General features: G+C 40.5%; 1 protein-coding gene across 4 annotated transcripts in view; it reads left to right on the top strand.

Moving 5' to 3' along the window:
* Window positions 1-11,970: 11,970 nt before the first annotated feature.
* Window positions 11,971-19,376, top strand: part of TPX2 (TPX2 microtubule nucleation factor) — a 59,897-nt gene continuing 52,491 nt past the window's right edge. For 3 of the 4 annotated variants that reach the window (XM_068566082.1, XM_068566081.1, XM_068566079.1), the window contains exons 1-2: window positions 11,971-12,052; window positions 15,432-15,548. The gene's annotated coding sequence lies outside the window, so the exon portion shown is untranslated. Of the gene's footprint in view, window positions 12,053-12,122; window positions 12,276-15,431; window positions 15,549-19,376 lie in introns of those variants that run through there. The other variant, XM_068566080.1, reaches the window with a different exon arrangement.

Here is a 19,376-nt window from a genome sequence, read left to right as displayed (position 1 = left end):
CCGTCAGTTTATATATCGAAAAAGCATCGCGTAGTGGCTGAGAACCTGTGTCTGGGATTCCAGCTTTGCCGGTTGGGCAAGTTACTCAACTGCTGCGTGCCTCAATTATCCTTAACTGCAAAATGAGTAAAAACCAACTTCCCTCATTGAGTTATTGTGATGATTAAAAAAGTTGTTATTTGTGAAGTCCCTAGTATATGCTGCATAATTTCTCTCAGCAAATGTTTATTGTTTGGATTGCTGAAGATAGAGTTAGGAACAAGGCAAGACATGGCCCGTGCTTTCATGGAGACTTAAACCCTTGAGATGGAGAGAGACAGTAAACAACTAAGAAAACGAACACGGTAATTTCAAATAGTGACTAGTGCTCTTAAGAAAGCAAATCAGGGTATTGTCGTAAAGAGGGTGAAGGAAGAGGTGCTCCTTTAGAGTGGGTGATCAGAGATGTAAGCCCTGTCCTCCCTGCCCAGTGAGGAAGAGAGGCATTTTTTCAACTGTTTCGATTGTTTGTGTAGGGTGCCAGAGACGGCCTCTTTGAAGAGATGACATAGGACCCAAGACCTGAAGTGTAGGAAGATGCCAACTCATCGGAAGAGTTTAGAGAACATCAACCTTGGCAGAGGGACTGGCTTGTACAAAGTGTCCTGAGGCAGTAAGATCTTGGCATGTCCCAGAAACTGAAGGAGAAGCAGTGTGACTGAGGGAGGGCAAATGTGGGGTGAAAGGAGGTTGAAAAGTTGACCATGGAAGTGAGTTAGACTTGATTCTAAACATTCAAAGGTGTCTTATTTTGTGGTAATTTAATTGATTAAAAATAGGATGTTAAAAATACACCAAAGAGCATAGAATTAAGTCCTCTTCCCACACCTGCTTTCCAATCCCTAGTTCCCCTCACAGAGGTTGTCACTCTTAAGCCCTTTCCTCTGTAGTCTTTCAGAGATGGTCACTGTATTCACAAGCAAATTTATATGTATAAATGTTTTTACACAACCAGTCGTTTGTTACAGACACTTCTACATCTTGCTTTTTTTTGCTGAGCTCTATGTTTTTAGTCGGCCTTCATTTTTTAAATTAACACACAACTTTATAAAGATATGCCATAATTTACTTGCCCAATCCCCTATTTGGGAACACTTAGGTAGTTTCCAGTCCTATCTTATTATAAATAAAGCTATAACTTATCCATTCGTTATTTTGCATATGTGGGAGTTTATCTGTTAAGTAAATTCCTGAAAGTGGAATTACCAGTAACTGAGTATATGATTTGTTTTTTGTTTTGTTTTAATGCATATTGGCAACATGCTCTACATAGCAGCTGTACCAGTTTGTCCTCCCATCAGTAAAGTATGAGACTGCCTATTTCATCACATCCTGAGCTACACAGTGTGTTATCAAACCTTTTTATCCTCACCAATCAGATAAAAACTGAGAGACACTTTTATTTTGATTTCTTTTTATTAAGAGTGAAGTTGAGCGATTTTTCATATTTATGAGTCTTTTTTGGGGGGAAGGTCTTGTTCTGATGAATTCTCTATTCATTTCATTTGCCCTTTTTTCAGTTGGTCTTTCTGTTGAACTTTTTTCTCATTGATTTGTAGAATGTTTATCCTTTTTCTTTCTACGTATAAGTCATAAATAGTTTTCCAGCTTATTATTTATTTTCATGGAAAAACTTTTATTTTCTATGTATTTTAATGTATAAATCTTTTTCCTTTGTGGTTTCCAGGTTCTATGTCATTCTTATGAAGACCTTCTCCGTTTGATATCACAAAAATAATTCTGTTTTCTTCTACTTGGTTTCATATTTTACATTTCAATCTTTGTTCCATCATAAATTCCCTTCAGTGTAAGATGTGAGGCAGGAATCCATAAATTTTTTCTAAATAACTACCCAGTTATCCCAATATCATCATCTTTTCCAACTCACTTGAAATGTCTCCATTACCATAATCTATATTCCCAAGTGTATTTGTGTCAATTTCTGAATTTTTTATGTTCCATGGAAAGTTTTTTTTTAAAATTTATTTTATTTATTTATTTTTATTTTTGGCTGTGTTGGGTCTTCATTGCTGCAGGCAGGCTTTCTCTAGTTGCGGCGAGCAGGGGCTACTCTTCATTGCGGTGCGCGGGCTTCTCATTGCGGTGGCTTCTCTTGTTGCGGAGCACGGGCTCTAGGTGTGTGGGCTTCAGTAGTTGTGGCATGCGGGCTCAGTAGTTGTGGCTCCCGGGCTCTAGAGTGCAGGCTCAGTAGTTGTGGCTCATGGGCTTCGTTGCTCCGTGGCATGTGGGATCTTCCCGGGCCAGGGCTCGAACCTGTGTCCCCTGTACTGGCAGGCGGATTCCTAACCACTGCGCCACCAGGGATGTCCCCATGGGAAGGTTTTAAACTGGTACAGGACATGATCTGATTTCCATTTTTAAAACCTGTGGTGTCACAATCACTTCAATGTGGAAATTAAAAAAAAATAATAAATTTATTTATTTATTTTTGGCTGTGTCGGGTCTTTGTTGCTGTGCACGGGCTTTCTCTAGTTGCCGTGAGCCAGGGCTATTCTTCGTTGCGGTGCGCGGGCTTCTCGTTGTCGTGGCTTCTCTTCTTGCGGAGCACGGGCTGTAGGCGCACAGCCGTCAATTGTTGTGGCACGTGGGCTCAATAGTTGTGGCTTGCGGGCTCTAGAGCTCAGGCTCAGTAGTTGTGGCACATGGGCTTAGTTGCTCCGCAGCATGTGGGATCTTCCCAGGCAAGGGCTCGAATCTGTGTCCCTTGCGTTGGCAGGCAGATTCTTAACCACTGCGCCACCAGGGAAGCCCTGGAAATTTTTATTATGGAAGTCTCTGATGTGCTTTGGGAGCCCACGAGAGAGCAGATGAGTGAGGGGTATTTTAGGTGGAAGGCACTGCCTCAGCAAAGGCATGGAGAGTTCACAGGAGAGTCCAGATGGAATGGCTAAGAGGGAATGGTAGCAAAGGAGACTGAATGTAAACATGTATCTGCGTGTGCAGGACACTAAATAGGCACTGGAGGAGCAAACCAGGCTTTTTGAACAGAAAGGACATGAAGAGATTTATATTGGGGGAAGATAGAGCCTTTGGGGAAGGGAACTTTGCAATATTTATCAAGAGCCTTAAAAATGGCTCTGGAAAGATCATTGAAAAATAATCTTTGATTGGAATTGAATTTAAGAAAAGAAATGAAATGCAACCAAATTTTATCCACAGAGATGTTTATACAAGGTTATTTATAACACAGGAAAGAAAAATTAAAACTGAGAATTCCGTAAATAAGGTGATACTTTAAATGGGTTAAATTCACACATATTTAATGATGGGGAAAAATACTCAAAACATAACACTTTGTAAAAAAAAAAAGGGTTACAAAGCTATACTGAGAATTATTCTAATTTATTAAAAAATGTACATTACATGCAACATATAGTAGAAAGAATTATGCCAGGACACAAAAAGGTGGTTATTGCTACATAATCAAATTATGGATGATTTGATTTTCCTTTTTATAATTTCTATATTATCTAAACATGACTTTTTTTTTTAATTGGAAAGCACTGTTTAAAAAACACGTTTGCTGAGATTTAGATGACGAGGAGATGCTTATGGTGTAATATTAAGTGAAAATAAAAGTATACAAAATTAGATGTGTGACATGATCTCAACTCTAAATACCATGTATAGGAAAAAAGGCTGGGAAGTCAATATGATAAAGACAAAAGAAAAATGGAGAAAGCCCTTGTGCAGATGCTAAAGAGGAATGGAAATAGAGTGGTCAATAAACCAGAGATTGAGGTAGATGCTCAACCTCACTAGTTATTAGGGAAAATGCAGATTAAAACCTCAGTGAGATAGCATTTCACACCCACCAGATTGGCAAAAATGAGAAAATCTGCCTTTTTTTGGTAGATGGTTATTCAGCAGTTAGTTGTGATTTTGGTGTTTTCGTGAGAGGAGGTGAGCTCAAGTCCTTCTGCTCTGCTGACGGCACTACTGCCTCGCCAGCAACTCTCTCACCTCGGCCAAGAAAATCTGATAAAATCAAGTGTGATTCAAGAATATGGAATAATTTGGAAAAAATTGTATTGTTACCAAGTAGAATTGAAGATGCCTACAACCTATGACCCAGCAATTCTATTTTTTGATATATGCTCTAAAATAACTCTTAACACATGTGAGATGCAGGTATAAGGATGTTTATAGCAGTACTACTTGTTTTAGCAAAAATATGGAGGGGCTTCCCTGGTGACGCAGTGGTTGAGAATCTGCCTGCCAATGCAGGGGACACAGGTTCGAGCCCTGGTCCGGGAAGATTCCACATGCCGCGGAGCAACTAGGCCCGTGAGCCACAATTACTGAGCCTGCGCGTCTGGAGCCTGTGCTCCGCACAAGAGAGGCCGCGATAGTGAGAGGCCCACGCACTGCGATGAAGAGTGGCCCCCGCTTGCCGCAACTAGAGAAAGCCCTCGCACAGAAACGAAGACCCAGCACAGCCATAAATAAAATAAATAAATAAATACATTTAAAAGTTAAAAAAAAAAAAAATATGGAAACTACCCAACTGTTAATTATAGCAAATGATTAACCAAATAGTAGTATGTTTGTACATAGTAATATGACCCAGTGAAAAAATAAGCAGATTTAGCTATACACAGCATGAAAGAATCTTAGAAACACATTGCATGAAAAACATTGCATGAAAAACATTGCAAAAAAATAATGCAGTATGATTCCATTTATATATAGTTTGAAAACAGGCAAAATTAATTGACACACTGTGTAGGGTTTGTGGTAGCCAGCCACCTCCAAGAAGGCCCCCAAAGATCCCTGCCTCCTGGTATTCGCACCTTTGTGTAGTCCCCTCCCACAATGTTCTGTGTGATTGATAACAAATGGCAGAGATGATGGCATGCCTCTCTTTCTCTCTCTCTCTTCTATCTCTCTGTCTCATCACTCACTCTGGAAGTAGCCGGCTGCCATGTTGTGAACAGCCATGGAGAGTAACAGTATGGAGAGGCCCATGTGTAATGAGAAACTAGATCTTCCCGCCCCACCGAGCCTTCAGATGACCCAGCCAGCAGTTGACTACAAACCTTATTTGAGACCCTGAGCCAGAACCACTCTCTTAAACTGAATTCCTGACCCTCAGAAACTGTATGAGATAATAATGCCTGTCATTGTAAGCTGCTAAGTTTGGAGGTAATCTGTTCTGCAGCAATAAGTAGATAATTCATACAGGGAAATATACCTATGTGGTAAAATTATAAAGAAGTATAAGGGAATAATCAACACAACATTCAAGATAGCCATTGCACCTTCACAGGGGAGGGTACAGGATGAACCAGGGAACAGGATAAAATTGGGAGCTTGAAAGAGAATAGAAATGTTCTTCTTATTAAATTAAATCGTACGTATGTGTACAGAATGTGTTGCCTTACTATTCTTTATACCTTTCATTCATTTTGCATATACGTACATTTATATTTGTATCTACTCAATATCTAATAAAATCAGTTTATTAGATTTAAAAGACTAGAAGGAAATACACTTAAATGCGAAGAGTGGAGAGGTTGCTTCTAAAGGCTAGGTTATAGTTATTTTTTGGTTCTTTATTATTTTCTATATTTTCCAAATATTACAAACAAGTAGGCAATACTTTTGAAATGAAAATTTTTTAAATATATAAACACACACATATGTAAAATACAAAAATGCATGCGTGTATAGATATAGATATATGAGGGTTTGTATTTGAATTAAAAGCCTTTGAAAGATTCACACTCATCTTTTAACACTAACTTTTAAACTGAGGAGTGGGATTGACAATGGGGTAGGGTGGGAGGCTTAGGGCATTTTCACTTTTTACTTCAGAAATATTTATAAACTCATATGGATCTGGCTGCAAATCTTAACTCTGCTGTGTGACCTTGAGTAAGTCATGTCACCTCTTTTGAGCCTCGGCTTTTTTCATCTGGAAATTGAAAATAATAGCACCTACCTGGTAAGGGTGTTGCAATGATTAAATAAAGTAATAAATATACAGCACCTAACATATATTCTCACTCTGTCATAAGCATGTATAATATTTGTAATTTAAAAACTTTTTTAACATAGAAAAAGTCTCCAATATTAAAGTACTTTGACCTAGGCCAGGGCCCACTGCAAATGGAGAGGATGGAATTTCAAGTGATTTCCCTCTTCCAACTCCCAGAAGAAGACAAAGGCACCGCTTGAGTCTGGCTACCACTTACCTTATATGAGCTTATTGAAAAAAAACCCTGCATCAGTAGTTCCTCTCTATCCCCCCATCCCCCATCCCCTGGCAACCACTAATCTAATTTCTGTCTCTATGGATTTGCCTATTCTGGAAATTTCATATGAATGGAATCATACAATATTTGTCCTTTTGAGTCTGGCTTCTTTCATTTAGTATAATGTTTCAGGTTCATCTGTGTTGTTGTATGTATTGGTATTTTATTCCCTTTATTAAAGAATACTATTCCATTGTATGGATTTACCACATTTTATTTATCTACTCATCAGTTGGTGGATACTTGGGTTGTTTCCTATAATTCATCGCTTTTAATCACTGTGTGCTAAGGTGTGTGTAATCCTTCCTCCAAAATGGATTACGCATCAGCTAGGAAGGAAGAGACCAGGACACCCACAGAGATCCCTGTGTTTGGTTGGAGGGGAACTGCAGAAGACAGATCTTTTTGATGACTGTCACCAGTGGCTCACACTTGCAACCTTCTCCAGGGGGTGTCCTTGGGTGATCACAGCCACCTTGCCTGGAGGTGTCTGAGCGTTACGTCGCTACCCAGAGCCAGTGACCAGCTATTGTCTGTTCTCCATGAAGCAGGAGGTCTCCAGTGAGCTGGAGGGCAGGCCCAGATTTCTGGCCTGGTGACCACTGGTTGGATGGTGGAGGGAGTGACAGACACGGAGTGAAGAAGATTTGGAAGGGGCAGGAGTAGACGCTGGGTCTTTCCCTCTCACTTTTTTTTTTAATTTTTATTTTATTTTCTCACTTTTTAAATATAGAGCTTGTCTCCCCCTCCTCTCTCCTTTGCAGACTTCTCTCCCCTTCTATAAGAAATAATAAATTCAAAGCACACAAATAACACATGGATATATTCTTTTAAAAAGATTAAAGATAAAGATCCAATTATCTATCCTTTCTGTCCATGAGTCCTGTTTAGCTCCTTCCCTCTGAAGTTCCCACTCTTGTCAGGTTGTTGTGAATTCTTCCATACCTTTCTCTCTATATACACATCCATGTTTAGGAGAGGTAATATAGGGCAGTGGTTAAGGGTTTGGCCTCTAGAGCTGGCCTCCTTGGGTTCAAATCTTGGCTCTGTCAGATACAAACTATGTGACCTTGAAGAAGTTGTCTAACCTCTCTGAGTCTCAATTTCCTCAATCTATAAAATGGAAATATAATATTACCTACCTCACAGGGTTATTGTCAGGATGAAATGAGTTAACTATGTGCACAGTACTCCAAACAATGCCTGGCATATGGTAAGTGCCAGGTAAGTGCTAGCTGTTAATACTTAATCATACCCATGGGAAAAGTGGTACACTTTTTTGCATATTTTTTAAAAACATAATGATCAACTATACTTCAGTAAAAAAATATAGTTCTTAAAGTTCAGAAAAAAAACCCATAATGGTTTCATAATGAAAAAAAACATAATCAATCAGCACTTTGTGTTTTAACTCAAGAATGTGTCTCAAAGATATCTCCATATCAGTCCAGATCTATCAAACTCTTTTTGAACTGATGCTTAGTATTCCATCCTATAGACAGTTTATTGAACAATCCCCCTCTACTAATGGACCATTAGGTGGTTTCCAATTTTTCACAACTACAACGCAGCAGCCCACTAATTGATTTCCCTATTTCCATTCTTGTTCCCCTTCCCCCTGTTTTCAGCACAGCAGCCAGAGTTATCCCGTTAAAAGTAGAGAGTAAATCAACGCTCAAAACCCTCCCAGGACTCCCACCTCATTCAGAGTAAAAATCAGCTTCCTTACTAAGGCCCAGTTGGTCTGCATCCTGCCCCAGAATATCTCTGGCCTCATCTCCTGATACTCTCCTCCTTGTCCATTTGATCCAGTCACCCTAACTTCCTAGCTATTTCTAAAACATGCCTCTCTGCTCCTGCCTTTGCACTTGCTGTTCCCTCTGCCTGGAACATTCTTCCTTCAGATATCTGCATGGCTTACTCCTTCACCTCCTTCAGGTCTTTGTTCAAACGTCCCTGAACTACCCTATTTATAATTGCAAACCCCTTTCACATGGATAAGGCCAAAAGAGTAATGACTGAGGGACTTCCTCCGCGGTCCAGTGGTAAAGAATCCACCTTCCAATGCAGGGGACGTGGGTTCGATCCCTGATCCGGAAACTAGGATCCCACATGCCACGGGGCAACTAAGCCCGCCCGCCACAACTACTGAGCTCGTGCTCCTCAACGAGAGGGACTGCATGCCACAAACTACAGAGCCCACGCGCTCTGGAGCTCGCTCGCCACAACTAGAGAGAGAAAGATCCGCACACCACAACTAGAGAGAAGTCCGCACGCAGCAACGAAAGATCCCGCATGCTGCAACTGAGACCCGACACAGCCAAAAAAACAATAAAGAAAATAAATAAATAAATATATAAAATAAATAAACAAAAGAGTAATGACTAAAATTGTGGATAGAATCTACCAGATAGGTCTGCGCTTCCTTCCAGGTCTAAAATTCTGCTTTGGTGATTTCAGAGCTTGAAGTCTCCCATTCGTAAATAATGGGAACTTGAAACCCAGCCTACAATACAATGGATGCAGAAGGAATGACAAGAGAGGAATCTTTTGGGCCAGGCTTACCTCTTGTTAATCTGGAAGGACTTGGGAAGTTCTTGCACACATCCTGGCCTCCTGGCGTTGCCTCATACACTCATTCACTCACTGAGCGCTTTCTGCCTAGCAGGCCCTGGACACAGCACAGCTTTGATACCCCTTCCTTCCTAATATAAAGCAAGTACCTTTACCTCCACCCCTACCCGTGGCCCTGCACATACCTTGAGGTCGGTGGGCAGCCACAGCCTAGGCAGACCCTGCCCTCCCTTTGTCCCTGTCCAGCCCTCCCTTCCTCCTCGACTTGTCATGGCTTTGCATTTATCACCTCTTATTACGAGACATTATTTACTTATTTATTTATTCGCCTTGTTTAGTGTCTGTCTTCTCCACTAGAATGTCAGCTCCCTGAGGACAGAGATTTTGTCTGTCTTTTCACTGTTATATCCCCACATTTAGCACAGCGACTGGCACATTGTAGGTGCTCAGTAAATGCTGCAGTGACTGTGCCTCTGTGTCTCTGTGTGAAAGTTGATAAGTGTGTCTCTTGGAACTAAACCTAGAAATAGAAGTCCTAGGTTACAGGGCACACATGTTTGACATTTTAAATGCGTGTTGCCAAGTTGCCCTTTAAAGTAGCTGAACCCATCCTTTTTCCCAACCTTCTGAGTTACCTTGTAAATCCTTGATACCATTAAACTTTTAATTTTGGTCAGTTTGATAGGTGGAAAATGGTACCTCTTTGTTTAAGTTAAGCTTAAAATTTAATTTCAGTATTACTACTGAGGCCAAGCACCTTTTCATGTCTTTAATGGCCAGTTTTGTTTCTTCCTCTAAGAATTGCCTATTTTCCCCATTTTTTCCCCCCTATTGAGCTTTTGTCCTTTTCTCACTGATTCTTAGGAGTTTTTGTTGTTGTTGTTGTTGTTTACATTTTAGGTTCTAATACTTTGTTACATGTGTTTGAAATATTTTATCCTTCAGTTTTGTGTGTTTTTCTTTTGTCAAACAGAATTTTAAAATTTTGGTTTGGTCAGTCTTTTCCTTTATGTCTTAGTTTTCCCCTTATGTCTTACTTAAAAATTTCCTACACGATGTCATAAACATATATTTTAACTTAAAAAATTTTAATTAAAAAAATTTATTTATTTATTTTGGCTGTACTGGGTCTTAGTTGCAGCACGCGGGAACTTCACTGTGGCATGCAGAATCCTCAATTGCGGCACGTGGGATCTCCCGGTTGCGGCATGTGGGCTCATAGTTGTGGCATGCAGGTTCCTTAGTCGCAGCATGCATTTGGGATCTAGTTCCCTGACCAGGGATGAAACCCTGGCCCCCTGCATTGGGAGCGTGGAGTCCTACCCACTGGACCACCAGGGAAGTCCCTAAAAATTTTAATTTTTAAATATCTTTAGGGTTTTAATTCATCTGAAATTTGTTTTTGTAAACGGTGTTGGATAAAAATCTAACATAATATTTTCCCCAAATGAAAAGCAAATGTCCTAACTCCATTATTTGTTTCCATCTGATTTGAAATTCTACTCAGTATTTACTACATTGTGATATACATGCACCTGTGTCTGAACTCTTAAATTCTTCTACTGATCTTTTGTTGTTAAAAAAAATTTCTATGCCAATACCCTGCTTAAAAAAATTGTGGAAAATTTCAAATGCATATATGTATGTGTATGTATATATGTATCTTGAACCTGTCACTCAGTTTTAACAATTATCAATTTGTGGCAAATCTTGTTTCACCTATACTCCCATCTACTTCCCTTCCTGGCATATTCCAGATTATTTTGAAGCAAATTCTAGAGTCATTTCATCCTCATCTTTTTCATGTGTATCTCTAAAAATAAGGAATATTGAAAAACAAAGACAAACAAAAAGACCCAACTCTTGCTGTTTTTTTGTTTGTTTTTGTTTTTTCTATTTATTTTTTGAAGAAAGTAGATCTTTTGTCCTGTAGAGTTTTCTCTTCTGGATTTTGCTGACTGTATCCCCATAGAGTCAATTGATGATACTTTTTAAATTACTGTAATTTCATAGTATGTTAATATTTGTGAGATCTGTTATGGCGATTGCCCCCTATTATTTTTCAAAATTCAGATGCCACTTCTTGTGCTTTTTTTCTTCCATGTGAATTTTAAAATCAACTTGGCAAATTCCATGACAAAACCTATTGGGATTTTCATCGGAATTGCCTTGAACTTTTAATATGGAGAATTTACAATATTAGATCTCCCCGTCCATTAATAAGGTCTATAGCCTTATTTAATTATTTTTATAGTTATTCAACGAAGTTTTACAGTTTTAAAATTTCCCGGAAAGGTCTTAGGCTTATTTTTTAAAAACTTTGTTGCCTTTTTTGTTATTATGAACGTGGATCTTTTTGTTCTTGTTGTTGCTATTATCTTCTAATTGACTATTGATGATATATAGGATCAGACGTTCTTAACTCAAATCCCATCTCCTCTACTTAAAAAATGTGATCTTAGATAAGTTTACTCAACTTCTGTGAGCATTTGTTTTCTCTTCTACAATACGAGGGTAATAGAGCCAAGGATGCAGACAGCATTAAAAGTGAAAGACCAAGCCTCCAAAAAGCCGCCGGCTTTAGCCAGTAATATTGGGGCGTGGACTGGATAAAGAGTTTGAGAGACTCCTTCACGATTGGCAGAGAATCTGGGGGCGAGACTACGTTGCTTGCAGGGGACTCAATGTTAAAACGAAGTGAATTCCTAAGAATAATCAAAGGCACGATGCACAACTACTGGGAGAATTATGAACTAATGAAGAATTTCCTTCCGTGAAAGTTTTGGGGAGGTTCAGGACGCGCGCCGTCCTGTTACCTAAATAGACTCCCCCTCTCTTCAGTGGGTAGTACCACCTTTCCCAAACACTCTGTAGCCGAGCATTCTGGGCTTTGTAGTAATTTCCTGTTTCGAGTTGTTGCCGTCGGCTCACCCAGTCGCACTACATTTCCCAGGAGCCTCCGGGGCCGGCTGTTTGCTTCTCCCTCATCCTGACTTCCGGCCTCCCTACGATCTCTAGGGCCAATCGGAAGGCTGGGATCGCTGGTTCCCGGCACTCTGATTGGTGCGTTTGACTGGAGAGTCTGGGTTCAAATTTTCAACGGTACAGAATGAGTCCCGCGGCGGGTCTTACTGGCGGTTGGTTGTCAGCGCTGAGGCGAGGTGAGCCGAGGGGAGAAAAGGGGAGCAGCTGGGGCGCCGGGGAGCCTTCTCCCTGATTTCCAAGTGGCTGGAGGTCTCCTCCTCCTCGAGGGCTCAGCTTCTGGGACGCTGTGCTGCTGGGGCGCCGACCTGACCCGCAGAGCAGGAGCCGGGCTTCCGGCCACCCTTCCCTTCATGACAGGATTTCCCCGGCCGGACCGGGACTAGCGGGCTGTGTCTCCAGGTAGAGGTGGAGGCCGGCGTGGGAAATAGGCGGAAGGAGGAGTGGGGGGAGGCTGTGGGCTAAGGATAACGGTAACGACAATTATATTATTACCCAGCACGCATGAAATAAGCGTTTACTGGACCAAGCACTCTGCGTTTTCTCATTTAATTTTCGCCCCAATCCAGTGAAGTCGGTGCTAGTTTTAGTCCTCCTTTATAGGAGGGAAACTGAGGCCCGTAATCTAGATACATTTCTCGAAATGGGTGATGCAGTAGCCCCACCCGCCCTCAAGACGTGTGGCATTTGGTGGAGGAAAAAGATGTGGCCACAAACAACTACATTTCAAAACTGTTGTGTAAGGTAGAAAGGTAAATGAGGTGAGAACATAATTGAGGGCGAGTTTAATTCCACTTGGAGTTGTCTTTCTATTTGGGGATTTACAATTCGTTCTGTTTCATCCCTATCTGCCCAGCCCTCCCCCTTTGTGTGGTATCACTAGGTATTACTGCCTTTCTAATTTCCTGTGCTAAAACACTTATGGATTGGAGAGGGAAGGAAAAGTGAACCAGGCTGTAATATTGTAGGATTGTTTTTCTCCCTGGTTTCTTGATACATGGTTTCTTTTTCTCACCTACAATTTCCTAGTACTTAGGTACCAAGGACTTCCTCCCTATCAGTCCTGCTTAGGACAAGACAGCATCTGAGTGCTCTGCTGATTTTGCTTTAAGACCATCACTTGGAGTTCTCCCTGGTTCAGCCTTACCTTGTCTTGACATTCTATGGCCTTTCAATTTGTCTCACTCATCAGATGTCAAAATTCAAACTGTTTGCTGCAATACGAAGGATATTTTTGTGTTGTGGCCTCAGTGTATCACCCCCTGTCAAGCCACCTCTAAATCAAACTTGAGTTGTTTTGGAGTTGCACTGTGGGTGTGTCAATTCAGTAATAAGTTGGCACTCTTGGGATCAAAATTATTGTGGCTCCCAGCTCACTTAGCTAATTAATTGACCTTTGAGGTTGTACTGTGTGCTCAGTATTAGATACTGTGTGTATACAGATGAATGGTTTCTGGTATGCTTGAGGCCAAAAGTCTGATTCAAACTGACAAGTGACAATTAGAACAAGACAAGAAAGCATCTGAGTGCTCTATTGTTTTGTATTGTAAACGCCCCTGGCAGTTTAGAGGTGAGGGAGATCAGTGAGGCTTAAAACAGGCAAGGGTGGCTTTGTGAAGCAGGTGGGACAGAAACCGTTCTTGATAAGGAGAGTTTAGTTAGACAGGAACCAGAACAGTCTTGGTGCATGGAAATCACCCATTCAATATCTGTTGAATTGGAAAGGCAAGAAGGCATTATCTAAATTGACTACAAAATTTCAGGGATGAAAACTGGATATATTGAATTAGATTGGTAAATTTGTTTAAACTTTCAAATCATTTAAAGAAAATAGTTATTTTGGCCCACCTTATGCTTAAGTCTGTGTATTCCAACCTTAATAAAGTTAGTTTATCCTGCAGCTGCAATTAAGCTTCAACAGGAGACAGGATTATGTGGGAAGGTCCTTCATTTCTTGTTTAGGTATCAGGAGGGGTTCAGAATTCACCTATATTTCCTATATGTATTTTTTCTTCAGCCTTTCCTGGGTCTCTTCCCTAATTCTTTTTGAATTGCTTGGGAAGAAAGGAGGAGGAGAGATTTAAATGTCCTTTGGCAAACTGAATTTTCTTTGCCATGGGTAAAGGTAGGAAGCAGAATTTACTACAGGGAGATTGAACAGGCCAATCAATTCTTTTTTTATAAATTTATTTATTTATTTTTATTTTTGGCTGCGTTGGGTCTTTGTTGCTGCGCACAGGCTTTTCTCTAGTTGCGGAGAGCGGGGGACCACTCTTTGTTGTGGTGCGCGGGCTTCTCATTGTGGTGGCTTCTCTTGTTGCCGAGCATGGGCTCTAGGCGTGCGGGCTTCCGTAGTTGTGGCTCCTGGGCTCTAGAGTGCAGGCTCAGTAGTTGTGGCGCTTGGGCTTAGTTGCTCCGCAGCATGTGGGATCTTCCCGGAACAGGGCTCGAACCCATGTCCCCTGCATTGGCAGGCAGATTCTTAACCACTGCGCCACCAGGGAACAGGCCAGTCAATTCTGTGAATAGATCTGTGTTGGAGACAGATCAGCAGCTAGGGTACTTTGTGAAAAAAATACAGATAACTGGGAGGGGTTCTGTTTTTGTTTGTCTGCATAGAGGAACTTGATTATAGGGGGAAATTAAAGATTAGTTAGAAAGGTATAAAATTGTATGTAGGAGCATACTTTAGAAAATTTTTATAAAATGCTATTTCTACTTTTTAATTAATTTTTTTTAAAGCTAAGTTATTTTTAAAAATATTTATTATTTATTTATTTTGGCTGTGCTGGGTCTTAGTTGTGGCATGTGGACTTCTTAGTTGTGGCATACATGCGGGATTTAGTTCCAAACCCCAGCCCCCTGCATTGGGAGCGTGGAGTCTTACACACTGGACCACCAGGGAAGTCCCTGTTTCTACTTTTTTAAATTTAAAAGGGTAGTAGAAGTTTTTCCATATTTTGAGTGTGCCTACTCTTTGTCCTGATGTTTGAATAGGATAGAAGTGCACACTACAACCCCTTGATGTCAGTGTTCCTAAGTCGCAGGTTTCAGAAAGGTTGCTTTAAAGTGGGAGTATGTAACCACAAAGATACTGGGAAACAGCACATGTACACAAAAAAACTTGAGGAACATTTTTACACTAATGAAGCAACAATCTTTTAAGAAGTCTGGCATTTGGGGGGATCCATGCTGTTTAGACCTTAGCTCTCAGAAGCACTCTTTGGTTTTAAGAGTGGGTATCCTTGGTGTTTTATAGCAGCGGTCCCCAACCTTTTTGGCACCAGGGACTGGTTTTGTGGAAGACAGTTTTTCCACGGATGGGTTTGGGCGGGGGGTTGGGGGTGGGGGTGATGGTTCAGTTGGTAATGCAAGCGATGGGGAGCGGCAAATGAAGTTTTGATCGCTTGCCTGCCGCTCACCTCCTGCTCTGCGGACTGGTACTGGTGTGTGGCCCGGGGGTTGGGGACCCCTGTTTTATAGCTCCTGCTGTTCTCTGTTAACCTTTTTTACTACAAAGAACTTGAACCTGTTTCATTGCCTTTCTGCTTCTTCTAGGTTCTTGATAAGTAGTACTTTCTAGACTTCAAGATTTCAGAAGAGAGGTGAAAGAGTATATTGCAACTTTGAGTCAAGCCTGTAGACAGGTGGACTGACAGACGGATTAAACCACAGGTAAGGCTGTATCCACAGTATTACATTAAAAAGGAATAAGGGGGACATTAATATTTTAGCTTCAAAATTCTTTAAATAACTTTAGCTTATCTTTAGAAAGTAACACTTATTTTGGAAGAAAATTTATTTAATATGTAAAAGCAAAGAAAATAATGTCACCCAATATCCCGCCTCTCAGATAAACTATGGCTAGCATTTTGATAGATTTCTTTCCAAATTTTGGAGGGTATCTATATTTGGTTTTAAGAAATCATGCTCTAATAACCTTCATTTTTTTTCATTTAATAATTAGGTTATGAAAACTTTTTCATTTCATTAAAATTTTCTATAACATAATTTTAATGGCTATATATTATTCCATTATATCATTCTACCATAGTATTTTACCCAGTGGAACCATTGGTCAAAAAGAGTGCATATTTTTAATTTTTAAAATTTATTTATTTATGGCCGTGTGGCATGTGGGATCTTAGTTCCCCAACCAGGGATTGAACCCGCGCCCCCTGCATTGGAAGTGCGGAGTCTTAACCGCTGGACTGCCAGGGAAGTCCCAAAGAATGTGTATTTTTAAGACTTTGGTACGTAACACCAAATTGCTTTATAGGAAAATTGTGCTGATTTACACATCCACCAGCAGTGTATGTTCACACAGGCACAATTTTTTATTTTTAAAATATAGATTCAAATGGTGCAAAAATCAAAATAATATAAAAAGGTTTATAGTTAAAAACCTTCCAACCCTCTCATTGTCTACCTCACTCCCTGCCACCTCATTGATTATCACTTTTTTAGGGTGTGTGTGTATGTGTGTGTGTCTCTGTCTGTCTGCTTTCCAAACCAGATACCTTTTGAGGGATATAAATCTCTACAAGACCGAATGATTGAGATTTGACTAGGATTGTAACCTCCTGTAGCCCCACTGTTAACCCTTACAAACTCTTTCAGCTTCTTACTTTTGGAACATCAGAACACTTTGGCATTACAAAGATCTGTGTCGTTATTTGGCCTAGAGGTAAATGGCATCTTTGATTTCTATCCAGGTCCTGTTAGTCATGTAAGAGTGGATTATGGTTTATAGAGTTCTGTGGATGAATAAAAAAAGCAGAACTGAATTTGTAATCCTTCAAAAACAGTGATATGAAACTCACAAGTTTGGGAGGAAAATGGTAGAAAAATGTATTTGCTTGAGATTTCTGGACAGTGATGAACTAGAACAAGTGTCCATGTGTCCTGTGCTGACTTCTAAGTGCTTGGACAGTGAGAGATTGTCATTGGATTTTAAAATGACCCAATTTTGGAAGCTTCATAGATCTGTTTCTGTAAATAGATCTGATTTCATCATAGAAGTTAGCAAACAAATGTGGAAACACAAAGTCCATTAACTTCCTTCAGACTTAGTTTGTGACTTCGATGAACAATTAAAATTGCTGTCTGTATTATGTTGCCATTTACTGTCTCTTGCTAATCCTTAATGTAAAAGAAAAAAAAAATGTAGGTGTTTTCTCCCTGGTTAAGATGACAATAACTCAACTCTAACTTGTGGTGGTGTAACAGGATCTCTTATCCCTTGTGAAAATAGGAGAGGGTGTCCCTGGGGAAATGGCACTGCCTGGGATGGGACCATTTTAACTAACTACACTTCTAATGAGGTCTTGACTTACTCTGTTTATTCTATTACATTACCATTTATTTAACTCATGATTTTTCCTCCAATAGAATTAGGCAAGACACAGTTCACAAGCTTGTATAGTGAGGTACTTGAGATCATTTATCACACCAGAGTCTCCCTTTTGCTCAGGAGCTGCTAGTCTATTTCAACCTTGCTTAGAATGCAGCCTTTTACAGCTTTCCTCCACCCGCTCTGAACCTGCACCTTTTGATTTATAGAGCTTGTCATGGCTGGTTATTTTTGGTTTGATAGTGAAGAGAGACAGGGGCCCTTGGAGGTTAATTTCAGATGAATGTGGAAATAGGTTACCTTGCTTCTTTTGCAGTCTTCCTCAATTGTGTACTTCCCCCTATTTGTTTTCCCTTTCCATTTATTTCTTCCCCTAGAAAAAGTCAATATTCATCTTTATCCTGTAGAACTCTGCAGGTCTCTCTGTATCTTTTATGTATCACTTCCACCAGGAAGCCTTCTCTGACCCTCCTTCATCTATTCCCCTTCTCTGCACTTCCACAGCAAAGATCACCCTGTGTCAAAATTACTGTGAGTTCCTTAAGGGAAAGGATTATATATATCTTTTCAATCTTTGTTTTTTGGAAACAAAAATTAGCCATGTGATATGATGGATGGCACTTGATAAGCAGTTTTAAAAGGAACCTAACTAGTTCATAACATATGGGAGAAACCTTTCCCTGTCTATCAGAGGATTATTGGTCCGGAAGAGCTATTTCTTCACTCAGAATGTTTCTAGTGTTGCAAGAGTCTGAAGTTGTGGTGGATTCAGATAATTTTGAAATGTGAAGCCGATTCTCTTGCTTGGCAGCTTGATTTGTGTGGGGAAATGTGGTTGACGCATGTGCCTTTTTTTTTTTTTTTTTTTTTTTTTTTTCAGTGAAACCTGTTGACAGAAATTCAATCTTGATTAAGGGGTGCAGGAAGGCATCCAGTTCCACCTTGCTTGAGGCTCTCATTTAAACAGTTAGCTTTGGCCTTGGCCTGTTCCATTTCCCACTAGGCCTTTAATTTTTGAAGGTTTCACATCCTAATATTTATTATTTGTGGGAGAGGCAGCGTAGTGACGCTAGCATAACCCAGTAGTTACTTTTGGTTTTGTTCATGTACTTGTGCCATCACTCTTTATTGAGGAGAATCAGACTTCTCAATGGATATGTATTTATCTGTTTGTTCCCCTCTTTTGGTCGGGGGGTGGGGGCGAGGGGCTGTATTAGACCAAAAGATAGCTCAAAAGAAGCTTTTTGAAAAAGAGGTCGTTTATTTTTTAATATCTTTATTGGCGTGTAATTGCTTTACGATGTTGGGTTAGTTTCTGCTGTACAAGAAAGTGAATCAGCTCTATGTGTACATATATCCCCGTATCCCCTCCCTCTTGCGCCTCCCTCCCACCCTCCCCATCCCGCCCCTCTCGGTGGTCACGAAGCACCGAGCTGATCTCCCTGTGCTATGGAGCAGCTTCCCACTAGCCATCCCTTTTACACTTGGTGGTGTATATATGTCAGTGCTGCTCTCTCACTTCGTCCCAGCTTCCCCTTCCCCCTCCCCGTGTCCTCAAGTCCGTCCTCCACGTCTGCGTCTTTATTCCTGCCCTGCCACTAGGTTTATCAGTACTGTTTTTTTTAGATTCCATATAAGGGTGCTAGCGTATGGTATTTGTTTTTCTCTTTCTGACTTACTTCACTCTGTATGATAGACTCTGGGTCCATCCACCTCATTACAAATAACTCAATTTCGTTTCTTTTCATGGCTGAGTAATATTCCATTGTATATATGTGCCACATCTTCTTTATCCATTCATCTGTCGATGAACACTTCCATGTCCTGGCTGTTGTAAATAGTGCTGCAATGAACATTGTGGTACGTGACTCTTTTTGAATTATGGTTTTCTCAGGGTATATGCCCAGCAGTGGGATTGCTGGGTCATATGGTAGTTCTGTTTTTCGTTTTTTAAGGAACCTCCATACTGTTCTCCATAGTGGCTGTATCAATTTACCTTCCCACCAACAGTGCAGGAGGGTTCCCTTTCCTCCACACCCTCTCCAGCAAGAGGTCGTTTTAAAAAATAGTATTTTGGTTTTAAAATTTCATCTAAATAAAGATAAGGTATATTTAGGTTTGAGCCCCCTTTGCCTTTTAACCCCCACCAA

Source organism: Eschrichtius robustus, chromosome 16, assembly GCF_028021215.1.
Source record: "Eschrichtius robustus isolate mEscRob2 chromosome 16, mEscRob2.pri, whole genome shotgun sequence".
Taxonomy (NCBI): domain Eukaryota; kingdom Metazoa; phylum Chordata; class Mammalia; order Artiodactyla; family Eschrichtiidae; genus Eschrichtius; species Eschrichtius robustus.
The sequence above is the reverse complement of the archived record's forward strand: the minus strand, read 5'-3'. Positions and strand labels throughout refer to the sequence as shown.